The sequence below is a fragment of the Sarcophilus harrisii genome, chromosome 1 (assembly GCF_902635505.1).
Source record: "Sarcophilus harrisii chromosome 1, mSarHar1.11, whole genome shotgun sequence".
NCBI classification, from domain to species: domain Eukaryota; kingdom Metazoa; phylum Chordata; class Mammalia; order Dasyuromorphia; family Dasyuridae; genus Sarcophilus; species Sarcophilus harrisii.
The window spans coordinates 288,957,123-288,971,582 of NC_045426.1; the positions used below are offsets into that span (position 1 = coordinate 288,957,123).

Sequence of the window (14,460 nt, forward strand, 5' to 3'; positions counted from 1 at the left end):
CTACTATTATTCACTTATCCACAGTTCTGGAAACTGAGTCAGACAGATGTTTATGTGACTTGCCTGCAGTTATTTAGCTAGGAAGTGTTTGAGGTCATATTTAAATAAAGATTTCTTCATTCCCCATGCAGTTTTCTACCAACTGCACCACCTAACTGCCTCTTAAAATAGTGTTTTGAAAATCTTAGTAGGGAATCTTCACTTTAGGTTGGTGAACTTGTTTTTTGCTTTAAAGTACTCTAATATCTAGAAAAAGGGAAATTTAACCTGGAGAAAAGAATAATCATTGTTTACAAGTATCAGACAGGATTTTCATGTGGAAGAGGGATTAAATTATTTTGTTTGGTCACCGATTTAAAAAACTAGAAGAAGGAGGTTTAAGTTATAGAGAAACAAACTTTGATTTGATGCTTGGATTCAATTTTGCTTTGTTGCTTTTGCTATTTTCTGTAATCATTATGTATTGTATTATGTATGCCATACTTTTGGTGGTGTTTAGAAAAGGACTAAGCAGATTGTGTATTATTTCTGCATCATTTTAAATAAAGACAAAAAAGTCATGTATTTGTGTGTAATAGGAATTGAGAGTTACTGAAAACTATACTGTATACTACATTCTTTACCATGGAATATGTATACTCTTGCTACATACAACTTTATTCTTTTATTCATTCATTACCACAAGAAAAAAAGAATTGTGAGCATCTCTATAATTTTCTATTATGGGAAACAATTACCATACTAATTCTTTCAAATAATATGTTCTCCTGCATGTGGCTAATTAAGGTAGCAATATCACTAAATGTAAATGCTAGCACATATCCCTTTATATGGTAAATGCGTTCTTAAGTAGTTGTATGTCATCATATTTTTGAAAATTGATTTTTAAAAGTGCAATAGAGCATTCGATTACTTAAAAGAATTCTATGGTGAATCTTCTGTGAAAATTGAAGATTTCTTTTTTTAAGATTTAATTTTTTTCAATTAAGAAAAATCAGTGGTCTTTTTCTCTTGCATGGGAGTGCGGGTTGGGGAGGAGAAATCATTGTTAAAAAAAGAGAAAAATATGTGTAGTCAAGAAAAGCAGATTCCATCATTGACTATGTCAATATACATATATATGTATATGTATATACATATATATTTCAATCTGCACCTAGTGTATATTGCCTTTTTTAAAAAAGAGGAATACCTACCATGCTTTATTATACATCCTTTGAAAATGTCACTGGTAAAAACTCCTAAAGTGAGAAGATATATCCTTATCATTTTATGTTAGGATTAAAACAAATATGATGGATGTTTTCAAAATGGATTATATATTGCATAACAAATTAGGAGAATTCAAGTCTACCATGTGTAGGCCACATTAATTTTCTTAATAGTATTTTTTTCTAAATATATGGAAAGATAATTTTCAACATTCACCTCTGCAAAATCTTGTATTCCATTTTTTTTTTCTGTCCGTTCTCTCTCCTTCTTCCTCCAAACAGCAGGTTTAATCCAACAGGTTAAACACACATAGTTCTTCCATACAAATTTCCATGTTTGTCATTCTGTGCAAGAAAGATCAGATCAAAAGGGAAAAAAACATGACAATGAAAAAAATCAAACAACAACAAAAGGATGAAAATACTATGCTTTGATTCACATTGAGTCTCTATAGTTCTCTTTCTGGATATGAATGGCAATTTCCATAATGTTTATTGAAATTGTCTTGAATTACCTTATTGATGAAAAGAGCCATGTTCATCAAAATTGATCATTACATAATTTTGTTTTTATTGTGTACAATGTTTTCGTGGTTCTACTCACTTCACTTAACATCAGTTCATGTATGTCTTCCCAGGCTTTTCTGAAATCAGCTTGCTCATCATTTCTTATAGAACAATAATATTTCATTATATTCATATGATAAGGTTGAAGTAGCAATACCTAGTTCTAACTAAACATGTGACAAATTCACAATGTCTATTCTCTTTGCCAAAAGGCAGGTTTATTTAGGGGAAGAGTTTACAGACAAAAATAAGAGGTAAAATAGACACCAGGACAGACAAATATGAAATAATGTTGGGAGAGCATATAGTTAGCAAGGAAAAAGACAGGTACCCCTGGGGAACTCAAAATTAACCAGTGCAAAGGTACTCCTTGAGGTGGAAGAAAGATGCCGTTAAAGGGAAGGCACTATGAAGGAAAGAGAATTACCTCATACTTCAGGACTTAGTCCTGAAGAGAACTTAGCTGCCCACCTTAATTTTCAAGATGAATCACATGAGGAAAGGAAAGAGAATACCAAGCACCTTCCTTAATTTTTTAAAGTAATAAAGTAGGAAGAAAACTTCTGAGAAATAAAAAGAGCAAGAACATTTTCTCCAGCACGAATTTCAAGGTCATGATCCCTTTGGCATCCCTTATTTGTTTATTGTGTGGACATAATGAGATCACAAAAAGGTAATCCATATAAGTACCTTTCACAATAGTAGATGTTATTAAATTCAGGAGTTTATGTAGGTTTAACATAAAGGTTTAATAACCATTTGGGTTGGTGGGAATATGCAATATGCATTGTGATGCACTTTTAAGTTAAATCTTCATTAACATTTTCTCCATCAATTTCTTAAGTCACAATCAACAAAATAGTAAATCAATTGGTTCTCCCAAGAACTAAAGTGGCTTTAGCATCTTTGAGTCCCATGCTTCAAATGGTTCAGTTAGATTATGTTGCTACACAGTATGTATATATGTTAGAATTTGTTCAACAGTGAGCCAAACAACCAGAAATTTCTATTGTGTCAATGACATTGATTTAATTGATAAGAATTAAATATAACTTTAAAAAATATGACTATACTTATATAGTCATTGCATGAAAGCAATCTCATAAACAGTTTAATCAATTGTATACAAAAATGGATGATAGTAGACCTAACGCTATTTATTGATTGATTATGGTTAATTAATGCAATAGGAATTTAATTATTTAACAATCTAAATTCTCAAGAATTGGGAGAATTAGTCTGTAAAGGAACATTACAACTGGAACTTCTGCTTTTAGTTCAGCAAGCTCACAGATGATTTCTACCTTCCATTTCATCAGTTTAATGAAAGAGAATGTACTTTTACACTGGGGAAATGCAAACTACTTATTTTGCAATGCATTGCTTGGACCTAGAGTTTGACCGTGAAGTCAAAAATTTCATTCAGATGATTAGGGTGTCATGGCCTACTAGGGGATATGTTCTTGCTTACTGGGTAATGTTTTAAAATGTATGATAATAACAAATTGGGTGGGGGAGAGGGAGAGCAGGCTGAATAACTTCTGAGATCAGAAGTTATGCAGTACATTTAACAATCTTGAACTTCTCCCTGAAATAAACATTCACCTTTTTAATATCAGAATTATTCTTGTGATGCTATTTGACTATGAATAATGGGATATACAGCCTCCAGTGATCCAAAATTAGAGGTGTCTCATGGAGTAATGGAGAGATGTATGGAAGGTTTTAAGTGAGCTGCAACATACTTACCAGTGATAATTTATATGCAAGAAATGACATAAAAGATACCACTTAAGAGATGTATGATCAGAAAAGGAGGTGAATGACTCCTGTAATGAGCATGGCATAACAAATGGGTAACATATATACCTTGTTTTTATCTACATAAAATCACACCAGAAGGCCATCCACACTTTGCAGAATTTATGAAAATACATAAAGAGTCCCAAAGCAAGAGCAGATATAAATTGATTAGTAATATGCACCATTTGAAGAAGCACTCATAATCAATGAAATCAGAAATCCTGCTTTGTATTGAATAATAATCATCAAGACAACACTTCATGTTGATAAAACACATTTGGAACACTTTTTTTTTTAACACTTCAAGGTATATAAATTGCTTTCATGACAATTCTCTGAAGCTGAGGCTGGGAGGGGTAGGATTCACTCAAGACCACACAACAAATAGATGTCTGAACCTATACCTGACCACATACTGTCTGAATCTAAGTTCAGTGCCCGTATTATGCTAGGATGCTAAAAATCCCATGGAAGCCATACAGGTGGTTTAGCCAGGCAGCTTGCATGTAGTCCAGGGGAGTGTGCAACATTTCTATAGCCTTCACCGGTAGTTTGCCATCATTTTCACATCAGCATTATAGATATTTCTGAAGGTTGTGGAGAAGAGTAGCAATACTCACTCTTAATCTATTTATTTTCTCTAAAGTCAGATACCATGGGTAAGTTTGGTGTCCAGGAATGGCTCTGGGAAAGATTAAATAAATTCTCAGGAAGGATTATGTCTTCAGATTATTTTGTATTCCTCACAATATTTTATAAGATAATAGAGGACAATCATACAATCATAGTGCTAGATCTTAGAGTTCATAAAATTAATTCTCTAATTTTTTGAAGTTGTAGTGATGAGATTGAGGTCCAGCACCAAATGAGGTTTGGCACCAAATGATGAGGTTCAGTAGCAATTAATTCTTAGTGAGGTGCAAGGCACATATGAAAAACTCACAATGGCTTCCTCTTAGTCAAAAGCTACATTTAATTACAAGAAGAGATCACAGACAAAATAAAGAGGTAAAATAGACACAATATTGTGACTACAATACAAATAGTGACAAATATGAAATAATATTGGGAGAGCATATAGTTAGCAAGTAAAGGGGTTTAAACAATTAACAAGGGAAAAGACAACTTTCCTAGTGGAATTCACAATTAACCAGGAGAAAAGGAATATATCATGAGGTGAGAATATGCCACTGACTAGCAGGCTAAATATATTGAGTAGTTTAGCACTCTAAAAGATTAATTATAACAAGGAGAAAGCACCATGATGCTTGAGAGGGAAGGGGAAAGGAAAGACACTGCAAGACATGAGGGAAAGGATGAGAGGAAAGATACTATGAGACAGAATGTCATGGTGGGCTAACCCCAAAACAGATTTAGTAAAAATGGCTTAGGCTATAGGCAGATTTCTAGGGAAATTTAACCTCAGGGGTTTGACATCAAATTGGCTTTCTGATTGGATATAGTAAGATGGAGTTTCCTAAGATCTTCACAGGGATGAGATTATAAAGCTGATCTGATTCCCTTCAAGGCCCTTCCCTGCTTGTCTCGGAGTAATCTTACCAGTACTTTAGGTTTTCTCTGTCAACTCCATCTAGTGACTCATCATTTTTTGATATTATTTTTGTAATAGTGGAGATTAGTACAGGGTCAATTTGCTCTTTATTGGGGGCCCACTCAAATACTGGGTAGTATTTTGTTGGGGACTATTCACTCCAACAATCAGTCTCCCCCAAACAGAGTCCAAAGCCCTTTGACGTATGGAGTGATGGTCTTTTATTGTTTATATATTTTTATTTTTAGAATATATTTTTATATATTTATATTTTATACATATAATATATATTATATATATATATATATAATATATATATATTTTTAAAGAAACGTAAAAATAAAATAAAAAACCACACAGAACATTGTCATTGCTCAACAGAACATCATGGAAGATTCAAAATACATAATAATAAATTTCCAGGTCAAGAAAGGGATCCCTGAAGCTGCTTAATATAGCTGTTCAGTGCTGATCATTTGAAGGTGAACTGACCGAAGCCTAGAAGAAAACAAATTTAATAGAGAAAGTCTTGTTAGTTCTGTCAGAATCTAGTTTGGCCAAAAAGTTATTCCCCACTTGTGGAAGCCCATGAGGTTGGGCAGGGGGAGCTAGAGAAAGAGAGAATGCTTAGAAGCAGACTCCTCATTGGTTATGGTTAAAGGGAATATGATCAATATTTTCTACCATCTCTGAAGATAAAGTATGTCAGGCAGAGCAGATAGCTGTAAGGAAATGGATGGTCATCATTTCCTTTAAGAGAGACTACATTATCTACAAGAAGAGACCTTGCACTTAGTTGATAAAGAAAACCCAGAAGTAACAATTAAAAGGAAAGGGGTTGGGATGGAGTCTTCAGAGATCTTGGTTACCAGAGACCTCTACCTGGGTAGGACTGCAATCAAAAATCTATTAAACAAAAGGCCTACTTAAGAACAAAAGGTCTACTCCAGGAATCTTTTTCTTTTGTTATTCTTTTTTTCATAGTATTTTATTTTTTCAAATACATGAGAAGATAGTTTTCAGTATTCAACTTTGCAAAACCTTGTACAATAATCTTCTTCTTAACAGATCTTAGTTCATTCAGTGGCTATGGATACTAATTATCTGTCAAAAATCAGGGCATTTGAAATAGACATACCAGTTTACAAAGGAGTGGTTTGTATAAATAGAGTTGCTGGATGTGGATATACACTTAGTCTGTGACTACTACAAATAAGCTATTTGTAGACTGCTGTAGTTAAATTACCCAGAGGGTAAAAAGAGTATATTGCTCTTTTTGCCAGGGTCTGTTATAGGATGGATTTGAAGAAGCCAATATAAATTGCAACTTCTTTTATGGTTATATTAGCTTGGTCTGTGCATATAGACAATATACAAGCAGCTTAAATAAAATTGATTTCTACAATGATGTAACAAAAAACTCAATAAGTTACATCTTCTAAGAAAACTACGCTAAAATTCTCTTCTTTAGAATAGCAGCTAAGTCTCACAAGTAGTTAGAATCAAATAACTAATATTCTTACATTTTGAAAATTTTAATATTTCTAATAAGATATATGTAAATTTATCTAGTAATAGGCAGGTGACTAGGCTAAATATTCATTTACTCAATGATTTACACATTCCATATGGAAAAGTCATTTACTTGATGACTACATATTTTCAGATAGAAAACCACAAAATACTTGCCACTTGCTCTGAATGTAGAAATTTGCTACAACAGAAGAAAAAGGAAGGATGTGATTATAATAGGACAAAGCATCCTTATCTCTGTTTGACTTCAGGTATGAATCACAAATGATGATCACACATGTCATAACAACCCCCACTCTTCTACCCCCATTGCCAGGTCAGGAATAACTGGGTGGGGAATTATACAACTGGGAAATCAAGTTAGAAGAATCTGACTTTAAGGAGAGCTCAAGAATCATCCTTCAGGGGCAGAGCCAAGATGGCAGAGAAGACACATGTGTTATTCTAAGCTCCCTGCTACCCTTACTACTAATTACCAATTTCAGTCTCAGAAATAGTGCTTGACTGGTAAAATCCAGTAATACTGGGAGTACAACAAATTAACAGCTGAAGATAATGTGGAAGATCACCAGAAAAGGTTTGTCCTGATCAGAGGGAGCAGGCTAGTGGAGACAGGGAGACAGAACCAGAGTAGCCTCTGAATAGCACACTGAGCGGACCAGGGTGGAGGCCATCTCTGTGGCTGAAAAATTTTCAGGGAGGACTCTACCATAGGTTGGCTACTCTGCTTTGGTTGCAAAGCAATAGATGAGCAAAGAAGTTAAAGCCAATGATAGAGTGTATTCCAAAAAATGCCAGCATCTAATAGGATCTGACTACACCCAACCAACACTGGAAGTGAGTGACTCAGCACAGACCATAGCACATCTATGCAGCCACATTCTGCAGCACAGGGATTTTGCCTGAGGCAATCACACTTCTGCAAGGCAGGGGGACTCAACCTGGGACAATCACAAATCTGCACAGTGGAAGGCCTCTGCCTGGGGCAGACAAATCTGAACAGCAGGAGGGCTCTGCTTGGGACAATAGAATTTCCACATTGTGGTTACACTTCCCAGGGCAGAGACATTTCTGGTGTGGTGCTCTTCCCAGGGCAGCTGCTGATACCCACAGTAGGGTTCTGCCCAGGGCAGTGACACTTTCCCTTCTCAGCCACTAGTCCCAGGGCAGCTGTGGATCTGCACAGCCAGGGTCTTCCCAGGGCAGAGACACTTCCGGTGCGGGGCTCTTCTCAGAGCACTCTCACATCTCAGTCAGTCTTAGGACAGCTACTGTCCATATATCTATCCGTGCTCTGCAGAGGAAGCTGGTAACCTCCTTACTCTGAAGGCCCCTAAGGGCTTTAAAAAAATGAGTAAAAAAGCCAAGTGAACACTAACCATTGACAGCTTCTATATAGAAAGAGAGCAGGTTTTCAACCCCGAGGACAGTCTCCAGACAAAACCTCAAAGGGGGATGTAACCTGATCCCCATCACACAAGGCTCTTCTAGAAGAAATTATAAAAGAGCTTTAAAAAGAACTAGAAGAAAAATGGGGAAAGGAAAGAGAAGCTCTGCAAGAGAATATGGAAAAGGCATACAATTCACTTAAAGAAAAATTTGATAAAATGGAAAAAGAAAACAACTTCCTGAAATGTGAATTGGAAAAGGTAAAGAACTCCCAGGGAATGTAGGGAAACAGAATTTGTGACTTGGAAAAGATAAAGAACTTCCAGGAAAGCAGGATTTGTGAATTGGAAAAAAGAAAATAACTCAGTAAAAAAAATTTAATGGAATGGAAAAAAATTCCATAGAGCAAAACACCTCATTTAAAAACTCAATTGGACATATACAAAAAGAAGCAAAAAAAGCTAATGAAGAAAATAGGTCATTAAAAATCAGAACTGAACAAATAGAAATGAATGAGTCATTGAGACATCAGGAAACAGTCAAGCAAAACCAAAAGAAAAAAGGGAAAAAAATAGAAAAAAATATCAAATATCTTCTTGAAAAAACAACAGACCTGGAAAATCTAGGCGAGATAAGTTGAGCATTATTGGACTTACTGAAAATTATGATTGAAAAAAAAGAGCCTAGATACTATTTTACAGGAAATCATCAAAGAGAATTGCCCAGAGGTAATAGAATCAGAAGGTAAAATAGGCATTGAAAGAATTCATCGAACACCTTCTGAAAGAGACCCTAAAATAAAAACTCCAAGGAATATTGTGGCTAAATTTCAGAGTTATCAGACTAAGGAAAAAATATTACAAGCAGCCAGAAAAAAACAATTTAAATACTGAGGAGCCACAATAAGGATCACTCAGGATCTAGCTGCCTCCACATTAAAGGATCAAAGGGCCTGGAATCTAATATTCTGAAAAGCAAAAAAACTTGGAATGCAGCCAAGAATAAATTACCCAGCTAAGTGAGCATATTTTCTTCCAGGGAAGAAGATGGTAATTTAATGAAACAGGTGAATTCTATTTGTTTCTAATGAAAAAACCAGAGCTGAACAAAAAATTTGACCTCCAATTATAGGACTCAAGAGAAGCAGAAAAAGGTAAAAAGAACTCTTGAGAACTGTATTTCTGTTACAGTGTATAAAGAGTGCATGTATAATTGGATTTTACTTATATAATATTTTTTTAAAAGGGAAGTAGAAATGGAAAGGGGATAATATCAGAAAAAGGGAAAAGGGGAGATAAAAAGAGGGAAACTACATCCCATGAAGAAGCAAAGGAAACCTATCATATCTGAGGGAATTTAGGGAGGGGAAGGAACATTGTGTGAATCTTACTCTCATCATATTTGGCTCAAAGAGAAAATAATTGACATATTTGGTTTACAGAGAAACTTCTCTCACCTCATTAAAAAGTGGGAGAGGAAAAGGGAAAAGGAAAAAAGTAATAAGGGAAAGGTAAAAGGTATAAGAAAGGGGAAGAGATTCAAAGGGGGTGGGAGGGATTCTAAAGAGGAAGAGCTGCATGAGGCAAGTGGTGCCCATAAGTTTAATACTGGGGAGCGGGGTAAGTGGAGTAAGAAAAAGTAAAGCATAATCTGGGGATAATAGGATGGCAGGAAATACAGAATTAGTAATTTTAACCGTAAATGTGAATGGGATGAACTCTCCCATAAAGCAGAAGCAGATAGCAGACTGGATCAAAAGCCAGAACCCTACAAAATGTTGTTTACAGGAAACACATTTAAAGGAAGGTAATACATACAGAGTAAAGTTAAAAGGCTGGAGCAGAATCTTTAGAAACATGTTTCAGGTGAAGTAAAAAAAGTAAGAGTAGCCATCCTTATCTCAGATCAAGCAAAAGCAAAAATTGATCTAATTAAAAGAGATAAGGAAAGAAACTATATCTTGCTAAAGGTTAGCATAGACAATGAAGCAATATCAATACTAAACATATATGCACCAAGTAGTTTAGCATCCAACTTCCTAAAGGAGAAATTAAAAAGGTTGCAAGAAGAAATAGACAGCAAAACTATAATAGTGGGAGATCTCAACCTTGCACTCTCAGAGTTAGATAAATCAAACCACAAAACAAATAAGAAAGAAGTTAAGGAGGTAAATAGAATATTAGAAAAGTTAGGTATGATAGATCTTTGGAGAAAACTAAATGGAGACAGAAAGGAGTACACTTTCTTCTCAGCAGTTCATGGAACCTATATACAAATTGACCATATAAAGACCTCAAAATCAAATGCAGAAAGGCAGAAATGGTAAATGCATTCTTTTCAGATCATGATCAAAAACTACATTCAACAAAAAGCTAGGTGTAAATAGACCAAAAAGTAATTGGAAACTAAATAATCTCATCTTAAAGAATGATTGGGAGAAACAGCAAATCATAGACACAATAATTTCACCCAAGAAAATGACAACAATGAGACAAGAACACCAAAATTTGTGGGATGCAGCAAAGCAGTTATAAGGGGAAATATTATATCTTTAGAAGCTTCTTGAATAAAATAGAGAAAAGACAAGATCAATGAATTGGGCTTGCAACTTAAAAAGCTAGAAAAAGACCAAATTAAAACCCTCCAATAAAATACTAAACTTGAAATTCTAAAATTAAAAGGAGAAATTGATAAAATTGAAAGTTAAAAAATTTGAATTAATAAATAAAACTAAGAGTTGGTTTTATGAAAAAACCAATAAAATAGATAAACCTTTGGTAAATCTGATTAGAAAAAGGAAAAAGGAAAATCAAATTGTTAGACTTAAAAATGAAAAAGGAGAATTTTCTTTCTTTCTTTTTTTATTTAATAGCCTTTTATTTACAGGTTATATGCATGGGTAACTTTACAGCATTAACAATTGCCAAACCTCTTGTTCCAATTTTTCACCTCTTACCCTCCCACCCCCTCCCCCAGATGGCAGGATGACCAGTAAATGTTAAATATATTAAAATATAAATTAGATACACAATAAGTATACATGACCAAACCGTTATTTTGCTGTACAAAAAGAATCAGACTCTGAAATATTGTACAATTAGCTTGTGAAGGAAATAAAAAATGCAGGTGGGCATAAATATAGGGATTGGGAATTCAATGTAATGGTTTTTAGTCATCTCCCAGAGTTCTTTCTCTGGGCGTAGCTGGTTCAGTTCATTACTGCTCCATTGAAATGATTTGGTTGATCTCATTGCTGAGGATGGCCAGGTCCATCAGAAAAAGGAGAACTTTCAACCAACAAAGAGGAAATTAAAGCAATAATTAGGAGTTACTTTGCTGAACTTTATGCCAATAAATTTGATAATCTAAGTGAAATGGATGACTAGGTTCAAAAATATAGGCTTCCCAGATTAACAGAGGAGGAAATAAATTGCTTAAATAGCCCTTTTTAAAAAAAAGAAGTAGAATAAGATATTAATCAAGTCCCTAAGAAAAAAAATCCCCAGGGCCAGATGGATTTACATGTGAATTCTAACAAACCTTTAAAGAACAATTAACTCTAATACTATATAAATTATTTGAAAAAATAGGAAATGAAGGACCAAATTTCTTTTATGACCCAGATATGGTACTGATACCTAAACTAGGTACATTGAAAACAGAGAAAGAAAATTATAGACCAATCTCCTTAATGAATATTGATACAAAAATCTTAAATAAAATATTAGTAAAAAGATTACAGAAAATCATCCCTGGGTTAATACATCATGACCAAGAAGGATTTATACCATGAATGCAGGGTTGGTTCAATATTAGGAAAACTATTAGCATAATTGACTATATCAATAACCAAATTAATAAAAACCATATGATCATCTCAATAGATGCAAAAAAAGCATTTGATAAAATCCAACTATTAAAAAAGTTTGAGAGTATAGGAATAAATGGACTTTTTCTTAAAATAATCAGTAGCATCTATTTAAAACCATCAGTAAGCATCATATGTAATGGGGATAAACTGGAGCCATTCCCAATAAGATCAGGAGTAAAATAAGGTTGCCCACATCACCGTTATTATTCCATATTGTATTAGAAATGCTAGCCTCAGCAATAAGAATTGAGAAAGAGATTAAAGGAATTAGAGGTGGAGATTAGTCCAGAGACACTCATTCAATTCTAAGATTCACTATTCTGATTCCAGCTCAAACTGCACCCAGCCCCCATCAAGAGCTGTTAGCCTAGGCTTCTATTATGAAATGAGCTAACTTGGGACTCAGTCCATGCAAAGGATCTAATATGTCTTGCTATGCCAAGAAGCCTCTCTCTCCTTGGTATAAAGTGGCAACCCTCTGTCCACTGAAATGATATTCTCTTTCAGCATTATCTTCTCTTTATCTTTCTCACCTATTTTCCTAACAAGACTTTATACCTCTCTGTTGGGATTTCTCTGCTAGAAATTTTACTTCTCTGTCAGGACCTTGCCACCAAGGAATTCAGTCTTTCTATTCATGCATACTAAGGCTGACTTCCCAATGGCAATAATAAACTTCTTTTACCAGTCTAGCTTTTTGATTTCGTAAATTCCTTTATGGAGGACTTCTATGCCACCAGAAGGGGTTCCCACAATTCCCTGCCCTGGCCAAATCCTAGGAAAATCCAGGGGAGCCAAACCTCTTCATTTGGTTCCCTGAACCTCAAACCTGTCTCTAACCTTATCAGGAATCAGGAGACCTAAACCTCATCACTTGGGGATGACAGTCTCATTCAGCCCTAGTACCAAACCATGGATTCATTTGGTCCCAGCATAATCTCTCCCTCTCAAATAAAATATTAAAAATCTCTAATCTCTATCTTGCCTCAGTTTCTCCAACATTACAGCATGACGAACATGGAAATACAGTTAGAAAAATTACACATGTTTAAATTCTATTTAGATTGCTTGCTGTCTTGGAGAGAAGGGAAGGAGGGAAAAAAATTTGGAACACAGGGTTTTGCATGCGTGAATACTGAAAACATGTACATACATAATACATGTATTTGGAAAAATAAAATAAGATTAAAAAAAGAAAATCTACAAATATAGTCTTTTAAAAACTAAATTAATTTAAAATTAGCCTTTTAAAAATTTTAATATTGAGAAAAAATTTAGAACACAAAATTTTGCAAGGATAAATGTTGAAAACTATCTTTGCATATATCTTGAAAATAAAAAGCAATTTTAAAAATGATGCTTATGTAATTTCCTTTTTAATGTCACTTTCTTTATGTATCCCCCTTTGCCCTTGAGTAGTATTTCAGTTTCCTAGTTTCCCTAGCTTCCTTCAAATTCATAAATTTCTTTCCTACTTTCTGCAAAAAGTCTTCCCCAATTTTCCTTAACCTTTTTGCCCTTCCTCTGAGATTATCTACAATTTATCTTGTATTTATCCTATTTATACATTAGTGTTTGCATATTGTCTCTTCCGTTTGACTATAAATTCTTTAAGAACAGGGACAGTTATTTGTATACCTAGCCTTAGTATGAAGTCTAGTACATATCAGACAATAAATGCTACTTGACTCAAGAGAGCCATCTTTTGTAACAATAGGTTAACAGAAAAGGAATCTGATAGAAACGAAATATTTCACACCTATGGCCCTCCTCCTCTGAAATGGGAGAGGTGCAGTTCTCATTTCTTCTGTAATCAGCAGTCTTTAGAGTTGCCAGGTGACACAAGGTGAACACTAATTTGGTAATAAGGAAAACGAGTTCAAATTCGATTTAGACACTTACTAGTTTTGGGACAAGTCATTTGACCTCTGTTTGCCATAGTTTTCTCTTCTGTAAAATGGGGCTAATAATAGCCACCAACTTTCTAGGGATGTTGTGAAGGTCGAATGAAATAATAATTGTAAAGCACTCAGCACAGAATAAGTGCTAAATAAGTGCCTGTCATTATTATCATTATTATTAAACTTTAATTCAATTAAATAAACACATATGCTAAGTGCCTGGCAATATGCTAATCGCTGAGGATATAAAAGAAGTCAAAAGGCAGTTCCTGCCTTCAAGGAATTTACAATCTAATGGTGACTAAGCGATTTGTCTTTATACAGCTTGTATGTCAGAGGCAGGCATTTCTTGCTACAAGTAGAGTTCTGTATACCTGGAATCCTCTACGCATTTCCTCCTTGAGTGGCTCCATCTCAAAACAAATTTTCTCATCTGCCTTTGTTGGAGCTGGTATCAGACCGCAGTTTCCTACGGTAAAAGTTCCTGCTCTAATCTTGCCTAGCTAGCGCTGCTGCGAGGCTCTTTGGGATTTGTAATTCGGTGCCTTGGCGCACCAGCCACAGCAACCCCCCCTTTCCCCGCCCCCTTTCTGTTGCTATAGAGACGAAGAGACACTGCACTGAGACTAAGGG

The 14,460-nt window shown here is 34.8% G+C and overlaps 1 long non-coding RNA gene across 1 annotated transcript; it reads right to left on the bottom strand.

The window, feature by feature from the left end:
* Positions 1 to 1,426: 1,426 nt before the first annotated feature.
* On the bottom strand, positions 1,427 to 14,409 carry LOC116421109. The gene is made up of 2 exons (XR_004231427.1): positions 14,202 to 14,409; positions 1,427 to 1,556 (listed from the first exon to the last, which is right to left on the bottom strand). It is a non-coding gene; the product is annotated as an uncharacterized LOC116421109 (long non-coding RNA).
* Between the last annotated feature and the right edge of the window lie 51 nt (positions 14,410 to 14,460).